The 12,678-nt window shown below is 38.2% G+C and overlaps 1 pseudogene; it reads left to right on the top strand.

Moving 5' to 3' along the window:
* The first annotated feature begins 11,265 nt into the window (after positions 1 to 11,265).
* On the top strand, positions 11,266 to 11,838 carry LOC114117327 (BCL2/adenovirus E1B 19 kDa protein-interacting protein 3-like; annotated as a pseudogene).
* The last annotated feature ends 840 nt before the right edge of the window (positions 11,839 to 12,678 follow it).

Raw genomic sequence — 12,678 nt, 5'->3', positions numbered from 1 at the left:
TTAATAACTTTAAGTTTATCTACCAAAAAAATTCTTTCTAAGAGTTTGAATTCAAGCAATTAATTGAGCTGGAGAGACTGGTGTGGGAATTCTCACCACTTTAGTGGGGAGCCTGTACAGGATAGTTACATAACCTCTCTCAGCCCACTGCTCATCTGCAAACTGGAGCTGACCGTAGTGCCTTTCTTTCAAATTTATTTGAGGAGTAAATGGGAAAGTATATGCAAATGACTGGCATACCGTTGATGTACAAATGCAATGTCTCCTTTATCTCTATTTTTAATAACATAATATACACATATGCCACATGTATAAATGTTTGCCTATCAGGTTTTTTTTTAATCTTTCTTTTCAATTGATGCAAAAGAGAACCGAGTATGTGTCTCACTCTTTCAATTCTCCACTTTCTTCAGGATACCCTAAGCCTCTTAACTCCTCTAGCCTTCCCCCAGAATCTAACTTGCTCTGTTTCTCAGTCTCAAGCCTAGGTCAGTTTGTCCCATTATGTTCTGGAAGGGTGCATGTATGCATTCTCAGTTGCGTCTGACTCTTTGTGACCCTGTGGACTGTAGCTCACCAGACTCCTCTGTCCATGAGACTTCTAGGCAAGAATACTGGAGTGGGTTGCCATTTCCTCTTCCAGGGGATCTCCCCGACTCTGGGATTGAACCTGCATCTCTTGCGTCTCCTGCATTGGCAGGTGGATTCTTTACCGCTTAGCCACCTAGGAAGCTCCCTCTGGAAGGGTACAAACAGCTTTAAAAATTCCAGGTGGGAGAGGAAGGAACAAAGATGATCTCTTCCCTTTGCAACCTCAATATATAACAACTACAAGGTAAATGCGTCTTGCCACAATCAATACTGTCTATCATTTAGTGTTAACATGGTGTGTGTATATTCTACAAGAGTCCCTGTTTTCCTTTTCCAACCATCCTAGGGACTCCCCTCTGCGCATCCAGATGGACTGGACAGAAAGTAACATGGTGGCATCCTGCTCTAGGTAAAAGGTAATCCTGGGGTTCAGGAATTATAGAAAATCAATATATAGATTCAGGTGCATATATTGAGCATATTTCATATAATCAATTAGTAGATAGGTGAGATGTATCTTGAACATTTAATGAATAAAAGGACTTCTCTGAAGAGTAGGGATGGTTTTACTATAGGAAGATGAACAGAGCAGACCAAGCTCAGTAAATACTGATCTGAGTGAAAGTAGACACAGATTACAGACAAGTGAAATATTCATAAGATTCCCAACTTCCCACTAAAAGTACAAATTACTTATATCAGACTAAAACCAGTAAAGCCTCTTACAAAAATAATTAAGAAACCTTGAATGAATCAGAGAAAATGGAGCGGAATAGAATCGTAGGCTGTGCAGTAGTTAGCATCTTTGAATCTAAGCACGTAGGTACTAAGGAATATATTACAGAAAAATTCCACTCCATATTAAGTTTTAACTTGTCCAACAATGACAAAGAAAAGACAAGCAGTTGTATTGTTTAAAATAATTACGTGAACAATTTAAGGTAGCTTAGAAGCTTTTGTTTGTCATTAGGATAGGACAGTGCAGATGATAAATCATATGCCTGGGAAACACTACAGCTCAGTGAGATTCCTTTTATTTTTTGTCCACAACACACTGCCACTGCAATCTATGCTTGCATCCATGTGCTGTTTGTATAACAAAGGCCTTTACCTTATTTTATATACATAAAGGAACTACACTTGAACTTTGCCTGTGCAGTTAATTGCCCTGAGATTGCTGAAAGAAGAATCTTTATAAGGAAGTTTCTTTTCCTTCCCGTAAAAACAACATCAGGGACCATGCTAAGCTACCTGGGTCCTGACATTCTGGCAGTTCTCCAGTCTACATTTCAGCGATGTGGAGTGTCTCTGGATTGGCAGACTCAGCAGCTTCTTCCTCCATATTATGGGAATTTTAAAAATGTACATCTTTCCTGGACAAAGTATAACATTTAGTTGGCTCTCAACAATTAATCAGTGAAAATAGTACCTAGTTAGGGTTTTTTAAACTGTAAGAAATAGCCGAAAAGTGAAGCATCTTTGGCTAAGTATGTATCTCTCTGTAGATATACATATTAACAAATACTCCAAAAACAAGACGTGTACACACACTACACATGCACATTTAAGTGGACTAACATTTTTTCTAGGAATTCAAGAGCTGCTACTTTAGACATTAAACTTAACATAATCAAATATATATCCATTCTGATAGAGCTAAATATATTGTGAAAGTGAACGTCATTTAGTCGTGTCTGACTCTTTGCGACCCCATGGACTGTAGCCCATGAAATTCTCCAGGTCAGACTACTGGAGCAGGTAGTTGTTCCCTTCTCCAGGGGATCTTCCCAACCCAGAGATTGGACCCAGGTCTCCCACATTACAGGCAGATTCTTTACCAGCTCAGACACCAGGGAAGCCCAAAAGTTGGCCTGCTGCATTGGGTGGGAGTTGAATCCAAGTCAACTGCTTGCAAGGCAGCTATGCTCACACTATACCACCAATGTGGTCAATTTAGCCTTATTCTACTGGATTTATGTGTGAACTCGACAGGTAAATTAACTCCATCTTACAAAATGATTCAATGTGGTTAATGTGTATGTTAAAAACTGCTGATGGGAAATATAGATAGAGTGATCTCTGTCAAAGGATTTGCATTTAAGATCACAAAGCAATATTAGAACTTTCATGAAAGTCACAATATAATGTAAAAGGGATTATCAGTAGAAATTTGAAAGTGAATTAAAGTAACTTGATCATAGTCTGCAAATTACTCTTTTGTTTAATAATCACTGTGAATGCAATTATTCATTAGTTCTACAAAGTTGTTAACATAAGTCAATATTAAACTCTGTAACTGATGCTATACTATGCAGAAATAAGCACTTAAAGCTCTATCATTCACCTCTTTGAGTATGCCCACTGAGTGGGGACAAATAGGAATACACCTAGCATGAATATTATACAACTCTTTGATCCTAAAACTTGTATCTAAAATAGCACATGGTTATGATCTAGTAATCCCACTTCTAGGTACAGAGCCAAAGAAAATGAAATCAATATCTTGAAGTGATAGCTCCACTCTTATTTAATCAACATGTTGTACATCTTACACTTATACAACATGTCAATTATATTTCAATAAAGCTGGAAAAAATACATAAAGTGGCATATGGTCATAATAAAATTTAAAAGGTCAGCTGCTTGCATTCATCAGTTACTATGCATAACATTCTTTAATATGGTAGTGCATTTTACATTCTGACCCAATATGTGACATCATGAGAGAGACTGATAGAATCCTGTAAATGTGTAGAAATACATACATTTTACTCTATACTATAAAAAATACTGCAATTTACTTACTTTTTTACCAACTTAAAACATGTTCAAATAATTTAAGTTTTATAATTTAATTAGTTTGAATTAAATTATAACACAGAATCTAATTTTTTTTTTTTTGCTAAATCCCAGATCTCCACTTGTGAGCAAGACACATTTTAAACCATGTTCGACAAATCAGATACATTTATGTTATTTTCCAGTTAAGGATAATGTTTACAATCTAAGACAACAACCCAAAATGCAAATTCAAATACTTCACATTCTATGAAAACCATTTTAAAGAACTTAATAATAAAAGATAAAGTGCCAGCATTACATGGTCTGTGAGATGCTCAATGATGTCTCCTCTCCCTACTTCACCTTTATCGCAAGTCTTCAGTCAGCCTCTGCCTCATTCTTCTTATCAGGGGCCACAGAATCAAGTCTTCAGAGGGCTGACAGCTCACCTGACTGTGTTCCCTCAGCTGGTCCCTCCTTCCTAACTTGTAAGTCTCCCCCTGAACTCACCTGCAGCTGCAGAAGACAGTACTTGGTGTGCTGATACCATTCTACTCTAAATACCGCATTTCTCTCCTCTTCATGAGAGCTAATTCCAGCCCCACAAGAGCTTGCTGACTAAAGGCTTCAAAATAAAACCTTCAACTAATGGTGTATGTGCAGGGGTGAAAGCTGATAAATAAACACCCATCTCTCCATTTTCCCCTGGAATGATTCAGAAATATGTTCTCCATGTCTTTTCAGAGGATCACTGATAGGATTGAGCCCTCAATTCCCAAAATAGAAACCCACTTATTAACACACAGCTCATCTGCACTTCTTTCTTTCTGTTTCTTTTTCAGTACTTTTTCATTTGTGCTTCCTGGGATCATTTCTCAAGTAAAATACCTATTCCCACATCCTTCTTCCCAGGTGTGCTTAACTTAAGATAAGTGGAAAGTACTGTGCTGGTCTGTAGGGCCTATGACCAATATAAAAACATTTGATTTCCTTTGAATAAACCAAAGCAGCGGCAGAGGGAATGAGGGACATCCATAGGTGTAGATAGGCCATGTGTTTAAGTTTTCTGAAATAGGATTACTAGACGTTCCCTGCATAATGTTATCCCACCCTTTTGTGTCTGCTTTCAAGCTATTTTCTAAATGAAATGCCCTTCCCCAGCTCCTTCGCTTGGACAATTTCTTAGTTTCAAGAAGCAGCTCAGATATTCTATTTGAGAAACCCACAGTCAAGTTTCTGCATAGCAACTGGCATGGATCTCACACAGAAGCTGAACACATGGCACGGAGGTGATCTGGGTAGCCCCTCCTCCCACACTGCAGTGTGAGCTCTCAGAGAACAGGACCCAGACCGCACTCCTCTTCCAGAATCCATCGCAGTGCCCGGTGTATGATAATAAATATGTAAACACCTTTTTCAAAAACACTTAGAAGATGTCAGGCCATGTTTTAAGTGCTTTATGCATATTAAACCCATTTAATCCTCAAGACAACCTCTTGAAGTACATGCTACTATTATCATCATTTATAAAATGAGCAAACTGAAGCAGAGTAAGGCAAAGCGACCTGAAGGCAACATAGCTCACAACATGTGAGCCCAGGATGAATTAAAACTATACTATGTTCTTTTCAACTATCCATCATTGCTTCTTTAGAATTAAATATCAGTCACATCTAATCACTAGAAAATATGATGTGTTATTTTGCTAGAGACCTTGATATATAATCTAAACTAATCCATGCTCTTGTCTACATCTAGCTTTCAAAGGAAGAACTTAAGTCTCTCTAAAACAGTAACATTTACAAAAGCAACAGCAATAAAATATTCCCATCACAGCATTCCTAAATACCATATAATTTCTAACTTACCAATGTAGATTTCCTTATGTGCCAGAAATTTACCTTACAAATTTACTTAATACCTCATGGAAAAATAATATGTTCAGGCTAGGTATCACCATTTTTTATATACTAATACTCAATAAAAGATTCAATGGTTATTTATAAAACTTGAATGATAAATGATCAATTCTTAATACACTGTTTAGCTATGTAAATAAAACCAAAATACTTTGTGCAGGCTCCTACTTACACAGGCTATTAATGGCAGTGGACTCAGTAAATTTCAGAGAACCAGCCTCAAGTGACTCTGCAAGTCATGTTTCACACTGTGTGCATCCTGCTTCCTGTCAACAGTGGCTATAATGGGCACATAAACTAAAATTTATGCCCCATTTAACCTGTAAATGTTCTGTGTCCTTAGCCCTTAGCAATGGAAATATGCCAATGTCTTTTACTTATTTTACTGGCATATAATCCCTCTCCCCATCAGATTTGAGAAAATTTTAACTATCATGGAATTATAAATCGTTAATGTCATTTCTGCATTGCTGGGCTCCTGATAATCTTAAATCTGGATCAAGAGTTATTTTAGAGTAAATTTATACCACACTCATCTGAACCGAAAAGCTTGCAGTAAACATCAAACATATATTCCATTAATAACAAGTTTAAATACATCATCTAAGTAAACCTGAGGAACTATTTAAAAATTTAGGAGTCCTTAACCAAATGTTAACTGAGAGATAAAGCTTCTAAAAACATTATCTAGTAAAATGAATGAGACAAGGTGAAAAGATTTTTTAGCCAAACTATATAATTTTAAATTGACTTTTTCAATTTACTAAGCTAAATTTTCCATAATCTCATTTAAGCAATTATTTTAGGTATATTATTTATTTTCCACATTATTCTGTTTTAATAATTCTCAATAAGCCAATAGGAAATTTTTTTAACTGTTTAAAATTTTTACTTATTTTTTCTAATAAATATTCTAGTACATAGTATTTATGTATCTCATCAAATGTTTTCTTTTTATCTTTCTAAAAGTTTTTTCCAATTATCATTCCATAAAACACAGTGATCTCTCAAGCATAGACAACCACACAGTGAAACAATGTACTTCAGGTTTTAGGTAGAGAGTTTAATATTACTAGAAAGCCTACAAGATACTCTTCACTTGTATGGAACTGGGGTTTATCATAAATAAGCATCCTGCTTCTTAAAGTCTTAAATCAGAAGTAAAATTTGTATATGCATCTGGCTCAAGAGTTTTTAAAATTTGTTCTGAGAGACTGTGGGTTAAATTATCACATAGTAATTAATAAGCATATCTTAATTCTGTAAATTAAATGATTTTAAATTACATGTTTTATACTGGGCAACTACTAGAGATAGGGATCAAAAATCAATTTATTTACACATTTGTATTTCAGAACTTCCAACACTTTTTCTTTGTAGATTCCAGGTCCTTAATTTTTTTTTTTAATTGTCAAAAGTGAAGCAACTGTTTTCTGCAGTACTCTAAAATACCTGAATTAAAATTTTTGCTGTTGATGAAGACTAAAAAGACAGATTTGAGAGGTTTTTGACTTTTAGTAAGCAGCTTGCCATCTGGGTTTAACCAGATTTCTGAATTGCAGAGTTATTATAAGGGGCCTGTGAACAGTGTATGGGGCTTCCCTGGTGGCTCAGACAGTAAAGAATCTGCCTGAAATGTAGATTACCTGGGTCAGAAAGATCCCTGGAGAAAGGCACATCTACCCATGCCAGTATTCTTGCCTAGAGAATTCCATGGACAGAGGAGCCTGGTGGGCTACAATCCATGGGGTCACAAAGATTCAGATACAATTGAGTGACTAACACTTTGGGCTTCCCAGGTGGCGCTAGTGGTGAAGAACCAGCCTGCCAATGCAGGAGACATACGAGCCACAAGTTCAATATCTGGGTCAGGAAGATCCTCTGGAGGAGGGTGTGGCAACTCACTCCAGTATTCTTGCCTGGAGAATCCCGTGGATGGGGAGCCTGGTGGGCTAGAGTCCATAGGGTCACAAAGTGTCAGATACAAGTGAAGCAACTTAGTACACATGCATGAACAGTATATATAAAATAAATACATAGAGTATCATACACATATATGTTCCATTGTCAGTAAAATATGTGTGTCATAATGAATAATGTGCATACTTATCTTAAAGCATTAGTAAAACCATAATAGACTTTGTTATAGTATTTCTCAATCCACAACTGCTGAAAGTATCCCAACTGCCTCAGTGTAAAATTATACTGATATCATAAGGAAAAAAAAAAAAAACTTTGTGTTCAAAATACTTGAAAAATGTTGGAAGGTTTGCTACTAATGGGAAAAGTATTTATATTCCAATTTCACAGTATTTATCATTCACTTTGACTGGGACTTAGAATATCATTATATTGAAAGAACCACCTTTTTACCAAAAGTGAGAAGGTGAAAGACATGAATGGATTGTGGAGTCCAAAGAATTTTCCTTCCCACATTTACATTTTTATTAGAGACCTAAACTCTAAAATTTAGGTATCAGTTAGACCACAGAAGAAAACTATTTGAACAATTAAATATATGTGGACTCAAATAACATTTATCTTTAAAATTAAATATTGTCATCAAACCAAACTCTCAACTATCAGAATGATTGAATTTTACCCTTATTCTGTTTCCTGGTCTTTAGTTGTAATGAATATATGTACGGTTAGCAGAATAATGGCCTTTCAAAGATATCCAGGCCCTGTTCTTCAGAACTTGTGGATATATTATACACAGCAAAGAGGAATTATAGCAGAAAGAATTAAAATTACAAAGCAACTGACTTAAAATAGGGAGATTAATATGGATTATCCAGGTGGAACCAATGTAATCACCAGCTCCCTTAAACATGGAAGAGGGAAACAGAAACATCAGTGTTAAAGTGATGCCAAAACAAGGGGGTGGCAGAGGATGAGATGGTTAGATAGCATCACTGACTCAATGGACATCAACATGAGCAAGATTCAGTGTGGGTAGTGAAGAACAAGAAAGCCTGGAATGCTGCAGTCCATAGAGCCACAAAGAGTCCGACACAACTTAGCGACAACACAGTGATGCCATGGGAGAAAAACTCAACCAGACATTGCAGGCTTTGGAGGAGGTCATGAGCAGCTTCTCGGAGCTGGAAAAAGCAGGAAAATGAATTTACTCCTAGAGCTTCCAGAAAGGAACATGACCCTGTTGACTAATTTTAGCCCAGTGAGACACATCTTGGACTTCCAACCTCCAGAACCATAAGATTATAAATTTGTGTTGTTTTAAGCTGCTTAGTCTGTGGTAATTTGGTACAGAATCAACAGGAAACTGAGTTTGCTGAGGCATATGCACCTGGCAAATATGTAAATTTTCATGAACACAAAAAGAATTCAAGTGCAATAACAATGAATTAGGTTAACCCTTTCCCAATATAACTGCTGAAGCAAAATGACTTTTGCTGTGGAGCTAAACATGGTATAATGGGAAGGGATTCCTGCTTTTCCTCAGAAAAGAACATTTGTGCCATTAGGAATGAGTCAGAAATCTCGACTGGCACATTGAGCTGACAAACAGTGGTGAGCAAAGCACCGGACCAAGAAGGCTCAATACAGGCCACTTAGGGACTACAGGGTGTCTACTTTGCTCATCACTCTGATGACTCTGCAGAGGTGGGCAGAGCAACTAATGAGACCACATGATTCATGGGCAAGTGTGAGTAACCCATAGGAGATCTGGGACTCTGTGGGTGAAGAAATTCCTGGGAGGGTGGAATAAAGTTAGAAAGGAAATGAACAATTTATTCTGGAAAAGGCTGTGTAAGCTCTAAGCAACTATAATTCTGCTATTAAAAAGCTCCAGCCATGGATATAGAAAACAAACTTATGGTTACCAGGGTATAAACAGTGAAGGTATAAACTGGAAGACTGGGACTAACATATACACATTGCTACACATGAAATAGCGGAGAAGACAATGGCAATCCACTCCAGTACTCTTGTCTGGAAAATCCCATGGGTGGAGGAGCCTGGTAGGCTGCAGACCATGGGGTCTCGAAGAGTTGGACACGACTGAGCGACTTCACTTTCACTTTTCACTTTCACGCATTGGAGGAGGAAATGGCAACCCACTTCAGCGTTCTTGCCTGGAGAATCCCAGGGACAGGGAGCCTGGTGAGCTGCCGTCTATGGGGTCGCACAGAGTCGGACACGACTGAAGCGACTTAGCAGCAGCTGCTGCTAAGAAAGGCGTAGAAAGAATCTCTGCAAGAGTACTGGAATGGGGTGCCATGGCCTTCTCCGTTAGCACCAGCAGCATACACAAACTAGATAACTTGTAAGAATGCAATGTATAGCACACGGAACTCTATCCAATACTCCCTAATGGACAAATGGAGAAAGAACCTAAAAAAAGAGTGGATATGTAACTGATCCGTTTTGCTGTACACCTGAAATGAACACAAAATTGGAAATCAACTATGCTCCAATAATTTTTAAGATTAAAAAAAAAAAATCCACAGACTCAAGGTTAGAAACGGCCAGTCAGTTGATCTATATTTGAATGTGTCTCTCAATGGATTAACCAACAAAGAAAAAACACAAAAGAACCCCCCCTTTTTAAAAAAAAAAAAGAAGAAGAAGAAGCCAGCTCAGAGGGAGGTGAGAGGGTGATTCTGACAGAGCCTCTCAAGATGACAGGGTAACTTCAATCCCAGGTCTGATAGCCATTTTGTCAGGAGCCCAAGTCTGACAGTACAGTCCCAGTCAATTGGGCTCTAAAAGATGGACTTCTACAATCAAACTTAAGAGACTGATAATAAACCAGGAGTCTAGTTTATGTGCTCAAAACCAGGGCACTTCCTCCCTGTCTTCTGTCAAGAGCACATCTTTCTCAGCCTCAAGGCAAACAAGTTGCTTAAGAACCCAAGTTTGCCTGATGCTCACAAAAAAGTGCCCAGAGCATCAGAGAGCCTGAGAGAATATTTTATCCAGTCATTAAAAAAAAGGCTGATGTACCATCCATGCTCAAAAACTTAACCTTCCAGTGAGCCAAACACTAAAGTCACTTGAAATACAATTTCTCTCAGTTTCTTGAACTTGGACAAAGTTGGAAGGAAAATGTTACATTTTGATATTTAAATCATGATTATGAACTTCATGTGAACCATACTGAAACACATTATGAAAAAGTGGTTTAAAATATAAGATACATAGTTTACGTGTTATACGGAGTTTTATTTCTGTCCTAAGGATAAAACCTAGTCAGCAAGAATTTGAGGGTCTTCTGCTTTCACTAGGAATCCAATAAGCAATATCTTAACTAATTATTGACGCAGGGATTTTTCCACAAACAGCTGTGGCCAGTGATTTGTTATGTAGGTAATATTGAAATGTCTCTAGTCAATAATGTTTGGGTAACAAAAGACATACTAATACGTCTCTGGTCAATAATGTGTTAAGCTGGGTTTCTGAAGACAGTATTTTTCTCTCTCTCTTTATCACTCCCACCACCGTCCCACATACAAAGGTATTTTGTTGTTTATGAGTTGTCTTCAACTTTTCGACCAGCACTACACATACCTCATTTCAGTATCTATATTCTAGCATTTAACAAAATAAATCAAGCCAACCACCTGTTTTGACCAATGCTCAGGAAATACAGGTATCAATGCTGCCAGGTTCAACGAGCACAGCAAAACTATGACCAAAGAAGGCGTTCATTGAGGCTGTTTCTCAAAGGTCATTTCTTTCACACATTTCCTAAAAATGAGGAGATATTTATCTGAAAGAGGTCATTCACTGATAAACATCAGTTTGTTCAGTCAAGACCACAGAGGAACTGTAAACACATTACCCAAACAGTGGTTGTCCCTACCTCTCGAAAAAGAGCATTTGTGCGCTGACTCGGGTCTCCAGCCTCCGCCACAGAGCATCCACTGACCCCGACGTCGCCCCGGACGTACACTGACCCCACGTCGACCCAGACGCTGAACGCGATTCCTGGGCTCCATGTCTCAGAATGCGACCTACCGTGCTGTATGAGGAGAGTCTGTGTGGCTTTTGAGTGGAATTACACTTCGGCAATAGTGGGGACGCCTCTGTGTTCCAGACTCGGTTTCTGTTTCTAATGGCGATGTGGAAGAAATACTGCTGTATGCCCAGCGTGAATCTGGACAGAGCAGCCCCAGGAGTTCTCACTGTCACCACCCAACTCGCTCACAGCCCGCTGCCCGCCCCCACCCCAAGATACCGCAGCTTCCGAAATAGGACCACATAGTATTGACGGAACACAAAGCTCTCAATCAGAGGAAGATTATATGAAGAGAAGAAAAGGCATAGAAAGAATCTTGAGGGAAAAAACTCATACGTGCTATGGGATTTGTCAAGTTGACCAGAAAACATCCCTCCCCCACTCTACCCAGTTCCTTTTCAGACACCCGCAGTGCACGACCCCACTCAACAGGAGGAACATGGCGTTTTCTCTGCAGTTTCTAAAAGTTCTTCTCCCATCTTTCCTCTCTCTCTTGTGCTGGCAGTGGGGTAGGGGATCTCTATCTGAAGGCTCCTGACAACAGCTGCCAGCACCTTTTGATAAAAGAACTGGAATCTGGCTTTTTCAATTAGGGGGAATTTATATTGAGGTTTGCAATGCAGCTTACTGAAGAAGCTACCATCTTGGTTCTTGGGTGGCTGCACCATTTGTGTCTTTTTTTTTTTTTTTTTTTTTTTTTTGTGAATGCTGCATTCCTATTCAGTAAAAGTAAGAAACGCAAAGAAAGAAAGAGTGGTATGAGTGAATATGGACCATGTGGAGTTGGGAGGAAATTTCACTACAAAAACAGTAGAATGCTCCAGGACTCAGCATGAAATGTTCATAAAAGTAAAAACAAAATTATGTGGAAATTTCCAACAGAGATGCCTACAACTATAATATATACTTAATCATTACTGGCCTCCCTGATTTAGCCACTCATCTATAGAAAATGGAAAACATGTGAATTAGGAGAAATACCAACTTTTGTGAGTTGATATTTTCAATGAAAAATATATCAAAAATCAAGATTTTAAGTCTCTGGATTTATTGTCAGTCCCATATATATTCCCATAACGTGAACACATGCTTGTCTTGTTTACCCAATTCTTCACTCTAAAAACCTTGCTGACAACCTATTCGTTACCAATGCAGAACATGCCAAGATGGTGCAATGTGGTCCCTGCCAACCAAAAGCTTTTCTTCTCTATAGGAGAAAGTCACATGCAACTTCTCATATAAGGAGACAATAGGATATTCCAATTGAAGTTTTCACAAAGTCTTTGTTTTGATCTCCTCCCTTGACTTCAAACTTCCCTAAGTATCCCTGTTCATAGAGTCTGTATTTTGGTTCTTTCAGTTACAGTGCACTTTTATTCTACCCAAGCGGGGAGCTGTGTT

This window comes from Ovis aries, chromosome 12 (assembly GCF_016772045.2).
Source record: "Ovis aries strain OAR_USU_Benz2616 breed Rambouillet chromosome 12, ARS-UI_Ramb_v3.0, whole genome shotgun sequence".
Taxonomy (NCBI): Eukaryota; Metazoa; Chordata; class Mammalia; order Artiodactyla; family Bovidae; genus Ovis; species Ovis aries.
The sequence above is the reverse complement of the archived record's forward strand: the minus strand, read 5'-3'. Positions and strand labels throughout refer to the sequence as shown.